Here is a 9,134-nt window from a genome sequence, read left to right on the forward strand (position 1 = left end):
GGAATAGTGGTTCACCCTCCTAAGCACTTTAACACATCACATAATCACTTTGAGCGCAAATTCTTCAATCCCTACTTCAATTTCACAAACAATATCACCCCAAAATTTCTCCCTCTTTCTTTAAGCACTACTTTAATTTATACCCCACTAGCAAGAACAAGACAACAATTTATTCACCTATATTTTCCTTCGTCTTTTTTTTTTCAATTTCCGCTAGTGGTGTATTATTTTACAAAACAAGTGCACCTTTCTTCCTTTTATTGGTTCCACTCAAAAGCCACCCCACACTTAGTTCCTTCTTATTTCTTTTAGCGCTCATTTTTCAATTAAAGTGCTTTAAGAGGAAAAAGGATCAAAGATATCAAATAAGAACAAAAAGGATATAGGCTTGTAATGTGGGTGCCAAAGAAAAGTCTATAGGCTCAAAAGGGTTAACTAGGGATGAATTTTATTTGTGATAAGCAATTAAGCTCAAAAAGATCAAAGAGAGCCTAAAATCATCTTTCAAACCGAGCATTACCTAAAATTTCGCTTCAACTCACATACCGGGCAAGTTCTAGACACAAGTACACAACATGGACTACACAAAACCTCACCACACATGGCACATGACTCGTTTCAGATCAGCTCATCAAGATACTCCATTACGAGCATTCAATTCAGTCAAACATACAGATTAAGGCACTTTAGTGAGATTCAACAAACAAGACTAAGCGTTACACTCTAGGGTCTATTGTGTTCAGGTGTGTTAACGCTATGGGTTCTCTTTTGAATTTTCTAGCTCGTAGCCCATTAACCTAATCTACAAATAAAAAGTAAAAATAAAAACTACCTACACCCGGTTCAAGTTAAACCCTTGGAAAAGAACCGTGGTGTAAAGAAAAACCAAGGGGAAGTTGCTACACTACCTAAAAAAATCTTTTTGGTGTTTTTCATAGACTAACTTCCCTCAAGAAAATCGTCTAAAAGATCCGTCATCAGGAAGAGTCTACATATTTTCAATTTTTTTTTTCCGACTTAGTCCCTCAAGAACCCCGTCGAAAGGGATCCGTCGTCGGGACGAGCCATTTATCTATTTTAACTAATGATTCCTACTTAATGCTAAACTAGCAAAATCAAACAAAACAAAACAAAAACAACATTCAAATGATACATCTACATACATACAATGAAGTACCCCCACCCCACACTTAAAGATAAAGACATGTCCTCATGGCTTAAAATTGAAAAAACAGTGAAGTTAGGGAACCTCCCTGAAGTCTCACTTCTGGTCGGAGACGGTGTCTGGGTTTACGTTGCACGCACGTCCCAGAGCTCGCAGCCAACCCATGAACTTCTTCTCCGACTTGGCTTGTCGGTCAGCCATCGCGTCCACACGGATGCCCAAATCAGTCACTGAGGAGCGTAGCCCAGCTACCTCCTGCTCCAATGCTGTGAACCGGGACAACCTGGCAGTTCCTGAAGAGGACGCTGCTCCTGACGGTGCTGCAGCTATTGCGCTGGGCGCATGGGCCTCCGTTTCGCCCTCCACGTTCATTTGTTCAGCCTCCTTGTCCTCCGATGCATCAGAGCCACTCTCCTCCTCTCCACCTGCCGCTGCTGCTAGGGCTGGCTCCGTGGTGCACTTTTCGGGTCGGATCTTGTGGCTTTTTTTTACCAGCCCGCCCACACGAAGATTTTCGGGCACCTGCACTTGCCTGCAAAGCTTAGTCACCAAAGAGGGGAAAAAGAACCCATACCTGAGTTGGGAGCTCCGGATAAACATTTCGTCGTGGATCACCTTGGCCATATCGAAGGGAAGACCCTTGACGAAACACCAAATCAATGCAGCTCGGGGTCCATTCACCTCCGTAGTATTTTTGGAGGGAATAAGGCGACTGTTAATCACATATAACCAGCTCTTCGCCTCTGGAGTTAAGACGGAGGAGTGGAACTTCTCACCGTGTTCCAGCCACTCCACTATTTTTTCGGTTGCACAAATTTCATCAAAGAAGCGCTCCACTTAGCATCTGTTGGATTTTTGCCATACTCATAAAAGTCCGTATTATCATGTAGAGGATTGGGACACTGATATGCTGTGCGTATCGCCTCAGTGGAGGCATCTACCGCCTTGCGACGCACCGTGACCACATTGTCTATATGCTCTGGCAGATTAGCATAGAATTCTCTTACAACCATTACATTAGCCTCCCCTGGCTCATCAATGAAGGTCTGCAAACCCCGCGCCATCAACTCCGAATACATGTGGGGGCAGCGCTCCTTGACCGAACGGATGTCAATGCCCCTCTCCGGAATTGGCTTTTTAGCGGCTTTCTCCGTAAAGCGGGTCTGAGCCTCAGCTGAAATAAATTTGCTGCTGTCATAGGGGCGTGCAGGGGCTGCCCCTTGTGTCCTAGATGTGCCAGCTTGGCGGCTTGATGATGGACCAGTGGCTTGGCGCTTTCGCGATGGTGCCATGATACCTGCAAAACGGGAATACATTAACCCAGCCCAACAAAAATGTTGTGACTTAATGCGGTTACTCAGACTTCACACGCAAAATTGGTCACAACTACATGATCATGCTCATTGGGATATTTCCACAAACACCTTGTTGGCATTAGGCCCTCACAACACCTTTGAAGCTCTTTAGAACAAGAATCCCCCCACAAAATCTCATACAATAGCACCAACGAAGTACCACCCACCCCACACTTAGCACAAACCAACCCCACAACACATTGCACCAATTTCTGCACAACATCTAAGTACAACTCCTACAATATAGCATAAGAAAACAACGTGGGTTATGAGAAGGGGTGGGTTAATTTTAGTCTAAAGGTTAAACAAATAAATAAAAAAATTAATAACTAAAACAAAACACACAGAAACGCCGGAATTTTGACGGGCGTGCGCGAACATATGCACGAACTTGCGCGTCCTTCGCGTGTTCAAGGCAGTATGTTTGCCCAGTTGCGCGAACATATGCGCGAACTCGCGCGTCCTTCGCACGTTCCAGGCAGTATGTCTGCCCAGTTTCGCGAACTCTTGCGCAAACTCGCTCGTCCTTCGCGCGTGCCAGGCAGTATGTTTGCCCAGTTGCACGAACATATGCGCGAACTCGCGCGTCTTGGCATTCGTTTTTTGTACTTTTTTCACCTGTATTGCTTTCGGTCGATGGTCTTTTCACCCGCCCTTCGTCACCTGCATTATTTAGTATGCCAAAATACAAAATCAAACACTACTACTATCGTTGGGTTGCCTCCCAACCAGCGCCTTATTTAACGTCGCGGCACGACGATTACAACAATTCAATGGGTTGCCTCCCATCTAGCGCCTGATTTAACGTCGCGGCACGACTCAACACATTTTCAAGCATCCATCAAGTCCACCGAGGTCTTATGATGTGCAAAGTCACCACCCCAGTAGTGTTTTTTCCTTTGACCATTCACCAAAAAAGTACCAGTTGAACTCATATCCCGCAATTCTACAGCTCCATGAGGCTTCACACTTACCACAACAAAAGGGCCTGACCAACGAGATTTAAGCTTTCCGGGAAAAAGCTTCAACCTCGAATTGAACAACAAAACTTCTTGCCCTGGCTCGAACTCACGATGTTGAATGTGCTTGTCATTCCACTTCTTAGTCTTCTCTTTATACAATTTTGCATTCTCATATGCGTGCAATCGAAACTCATCCAGCTCGTTGAGTTGCAGCAACCTGTTCTCTCCAGCTAAGTCCCCATCCGTATTCAACTTTTTTATTGCCCAATAGGCCTTGTGTTCAAGTTCGACGGGCAAGTGACATGCCTTCCCATACACTAATTTATACGGAGAAGCACCTATGGGAGTCTTGTATGCAGTTCGATATGCCCATAATGCGTCGTCTAACTTCCCGGCCCAATCTTTTCTATTTGCACTCACTGTTTTCTCAAGAATCTGCTTTACTTCTCTGTTTGANTTCGTGGGTTATGAGAAGGGGTGGGTGAATTTTAGTCTAAAGGTTAAACAAATAAAATAAAAATAAAAATAAGAAGAAAAATAAAAAAAACACAAAAAAATGCCGGAATTTTGACGGGCACGCGCGAACACTAGAGCTAACTCGCGCGTCCTTCGCGCGTTCCAGGCGGTGAGGTGCGCGAACATATGTGCGAGCTCGCGCTTCCCTTCGCGCGCGATTGTGCTTCTCAGGCAGAATGTTTGCCCATTCGCGCGAACTCTTGCGCGAACTCGCGCGAACTCTTGCGCGAACTCGCGCGTCTTTCGCGCGTTCCAGGCAGTATGTTTGCCCAGTTGCGCGAACTCTTGCTCGAACTTATGCGCGAACTCGCGCGTCTGGGCATTCATTTTTTTGTACTTTTTTCACCTGTATTGCTCTCAGACGATGGTCTTTTCACCCGCCCTTCGTCACCTGCATTAGTTAGTATGCCAAAATACAAAATCAAACACTACTACTATCGTTGGGTTGCCTCCTAACCAGCGCCTTATTTAACGTCGCGGCACGACGGTTACAACAATTCAATGGGTTGCCTCCCATCTAGCGCCTGATTTAAAGTCACGGCATGACTCAACACGTTTTCAATCATCCGTCAAATCCACCGAGGTCTTATGACGTGCAAAGTCATCACCCCAGTAGTGTTTTATTCTTTGACCATTCACCAAAAAAGTACCAGTTGAACTCATATCCCGCAATTCTACAGCTCCATGAGGCTTCACACTTACCACAACAAAAGGGCCTGACCAACGAGATTTAAGCTTTCCGGGAAAAAGCTTCAACCTCGAATTGAACAACAGAACTTCTTGCCCTGGCTCGAACTCACGATGTTGAATGTGCTTGTCATGCCACTTTTTAGTCTTCTCTTTATACAATTTGGCATTCTCATATGCGTGCAATCGAAACTCATCCAGCTCGTTGAGTTGCAGCAACCTCTTCTCTCCAGCCAAGTCCCCATCCATATTCAACTTTTTTATTGCCCAATAGGCCTTGTGTTCAAGTTCGACGGGCAAGTGACATGCCTTCCCATACACTAATTTATACGGAGAAGCACCTATGGGTGTCTTGTATGCAGTTCGATATGCCCATAATGCGTCGTCTAACTTCCCGGCCCAATCTTTTCTATTTGCACTCACTATTTTCTCAAGAATCTGCTTTACCTCTCTGTTTGACACTTCCACTTGACCACTCGTCTGGGGGTGATAGGCAGTGGAGACCTTGTGCTTGACTCCGTATTTTGCAAGAACATTGTTCAACAGTTTATTGCAGAAGTGCGTTCCTCCATCACTGATCAACACCCTTGGAGTTCCAAAGCGTGTGAAAATGTGCTTCTTGACAAAGCTGACCACAACCTTTGCATCATTAGTGGGAAGAGAAATGGCCTCAACCCACTTGGATACATAGTCGACTGCCACCAAGATGTACCTATGACCATTAGAGTGTGGAAAAGGTCCCATGAAGTCAATTCCCCAAACATCATAAAGCTCCACTACCAGAATGTTTTGCAGCGGCATCTCGTGCTTCTTTGTGATCGTTCCGGTTCTTTGGCACCTGTCACACATTTTAACAAAGGCGTGTGCATCCCTAAACAATTTTGGCCAATAAAAACCTGATTGTAGCACTTTCTGGGCGATCTTGTCACCATCGTGATGACCTCCGTATGGCGAGGTGTGACAGCTATGAAATATGGCACTCATTTCCTCCTCAGGAACACATTTCCGCACCAACTGATCTGCACAGAGCCTGTATAAGAATTGCTCATCCCACATGTAGAGCCTCACGTCATGGAAGAACCTTCTTCTATTGTCTGGTGTCAATTCTGGTGGTGTCACCCCACTTGTAATAAAGTTCACATAATATGCATACCACGGGGATGTGCTTGAGGTGATTGCCAACAACTGCTCATCAGGGAATGTTTCTTTGATTGCACCCCCTTCAACCACATGGTTCCGATTTTCTAATCTGGACAAGTGATCATCCACTTGATTCTCTGTTCCTTTGCGATCTCGGATTTCTAAGTCAAACTCTTGTAAGAGAAGGACCCACCGAATCAGTCCGGCTTGGCGTCTTTCTTCTCAAACAGATACCTGATAGCTGAATGATCTGTGTAGACGATGACTTTGGTCCCCACCAGATATGATCTAAACTTGTCAAATGCCCACACCACTGCAAGCAACTCTTTTTCAGTAACTGTGTAATTCATATGGGCTGGATTCAGAGTTTTGCTCGCATAGTAGATGGAGTGAAAGATTTTATTTCTCCTTTGTCCCAACACAGCTCCCACAGCTATGTCACTCGCATCACACATCAACTCAAAGGGTTGCCCCCAATCCGGGGCAATGATAATTGGTGCAGTCACTAGCTTTCCCTTCAGCTCCTCAAATGCTTTCAGACAAGCATCATCGAACTTGAAGGGGACATCTTTCTCGAGCAACCTGCACAAGGGAGAGGAAATTTTCGAAAAATCTTTAATGAAACGACGATAAAAACCTGCATGGCCCAAGAAACTACGAATTCCTTTGACAGATGTTGGTGGAGGCAATTTTTCAATCGCTTCCACCTTTGCCTTGTCCACCTACAAACCATTTTAAGACACCTTGTGCCCCAAGACTATACCTTCACGTACCATGAAATGGCACTTCTCCCAGTTTAGCACTAAGTTAGTTTCTTCACACCTAGCAAGCACTTTATCGAGATTCATCAAGCAGTTATCAAAAGAACATCCAAACACAGAAAAATCATCCATGAATACTTCCACAAACCTCTCGACCATGTCAGTAAAAATAGCCATCACACACCTTTGAAAAGTCGCAGGCGCATTACAAAGACCAAAAGGCATTCTCTTGAATGCATGCGTGCCATAGGGGCACGTAAATGTGGTCTTCTCTTGGTCCTCCAGGGCTATAGAAATCTGATTATACCCCGAGTAACAATCCAAGAAGCAGTAGTACTCCTGGCTAGCTAATCTATCAAGCATTTGGTCAATAAAGGGGAGGGGGAAGTGGTCCTTCCGGGTGGTATTGTTCAATTTTCTATAATCAATGCAAATTCTCCACCCAGTGACAGTTCTTGTGGGGATCAAATCATTATTTTCATTAAGTACTACAGTCATCCCCCCTTTCTTGGGTACACATTGCACGAGACTTACCCATTTGCTGTCTGAGATAGGAAATACAATACCTGCATCAAGCCACTTAATCACTTCTTTTCTTACCACCTCTTTCATGATTGGATTGAGTCGGCGTTGTTGCTCTACACTGGGCTTGTGTCCATCCTCCATGAGGATTTTGTGCATGCAAAAGGCTGGACTAATGCCCTTTATGTCAGACATCGTCCACCCAATTGCTCGCTTGTGCTCACCTAGCACTCTCAACAGCTTCTCTTCCTGCAATTTAGATAAGTCAGAAGAAACAATCACAGGTAAAGTATTCACCCAAATAAGCATATTGAAGGTGAGGTAGGAGAGGTTTAAGCTCCAGTTTTAGGGCTTCCTCAATGGATGGCTTTGGGGGCGGCCCTTCTGGCCTGTTCAAAGGCTCAAAGGGGTGTACCCCTTGCATGTACGCACAAGATGTATCTAAGATTTGCATCATCTCCTCAACCTTATCATCACTCCCCAGGCTATCAAACAACATAAGTGCTTTCTCTAGAGAGTCGTCTAGATATACACTCGTGTCAAGAATTTGCTCATCATCCTCAACATCAGATATCATTGAGAGCTCCTCAAAGTGGTGGGGGAGTTGGATTGCTTTATACACATTAAAGACTGCTTCCTCGTCATCTATCCTCAAGATCATTTTTCCTTCTCTCACTTTGATAATTGCATCACCAGTAGCCAAGGTGGTCGCCCCAATATGATTGGGACCAGTTCGTCAGCCTCATAATCCAGGATAATGTAGTCAGCTGGGAAGATAAATTTTCCAATTTGTAGCAATACGTCTTCCATCACCCCCTCGGGGTGTACTATAGATCTATCAGCCAGCTGCAACATCACAGTAGTTGGCCTTGGAGCTCCCAGGCCCAATTGCTTGAACAAGGATAGGGGCATCAGATTTATGCTTGCCCCCAAATCACTAAGAGCACGTCCCACATCAATATTACCAATTCGCACAGGGATGGTGAAGCTGCCAGGATCCTTAAGCTTTTGAGGGAGCTTATTTTGGACCTTCGAAGTGCACTCCTCAGTAAGTGCAGCTGTCTCAAATTCAGTCAATCTTCTCTTGTGAGCCACTATATCTTTTATGTACTTGGCATATTTTGGAATTTCACGGAGCACATCAACAAGTGGAATATTCAATTGAACCTGGCTCAACATGGAGAGAAATTTGCTGAACATGCGATCATCATTCTTTTTCTGCAGTCTCTGGGGGAAAGGGGGTGGTGGACTTGGGGCCCCCACTGGCTCTGGAATTTCTGCAGCATTCTTTGGGTCTTGTGTTACTTTAGGGATCAACTCCCCCTCAGGTACGGGCTTATCTTTCCTCTTCTTTGGCACTCCCTCTAGCTCCCTCCCGTTTCTAAGTGTAACTGCATTCACTTGAGGGTTCTTCTTTGTATCACTTGGGAGAGCGCCTGCAGGTCTAGTGTTTTGATTGGTTGCTAACTGCCCCATCTGCCTCTCAAGATTTCTGAAATCGGTCCTAAGCTGCTGATTGTCAATCAACAACTTCTTTAGCAAATCATTGGTGCTCTCTTCCATTTGTTGGGGTGGTCTCTGAGGCTGATTGAAACCCCCTTGGGGTCTATACTGATTCAGATTCTGATGATTTCCACCCCATGAGAAGTTAGGATGATTCCTCCAATTTGGATTGTAAGAATTCCCGTATTGTGCATGCTGATTCGGTGGACCTCTGTTCTGTTGCCCCACATAATAGATGGATTCTGGATTCGTGGGGCATATATCACTCATATGACTGTCGCCACACAATTCGCAGCAAATAGTCATCTGTTGTACCTGTTGCATTGGTTGTGGCTGCTGCATTGTCATCCTATTCATTTGATTTGCCAGCTTTGCAATTTCGGCTCTCATTGCTGACACCTTGCCGAGCTCAAGTAACCCAGCTGATTTTTGCTTAACTGCCTTCCGTGAGTCACCCTCACCTTGCTAGTTATTATCATTAGCAGTGAAGTTATTCAGCAAGAGTTGGATTTCACTGTATGGT

This window comes from Nicotiana attenuata, chromosome 11 (genome assembly GCF_001879085.1).
Source record: "Nicotiana attenuata strain UT chromosome 11, NIATTr2, whole genome shotgun sequence".
NCBI classification, from domain to species: Eukaryota; Viridiplantae; Streptophyta; class Magnoliopsida; order Solanales; family Solanaceae; genus Nicotiana; species Nicotiana attenuata.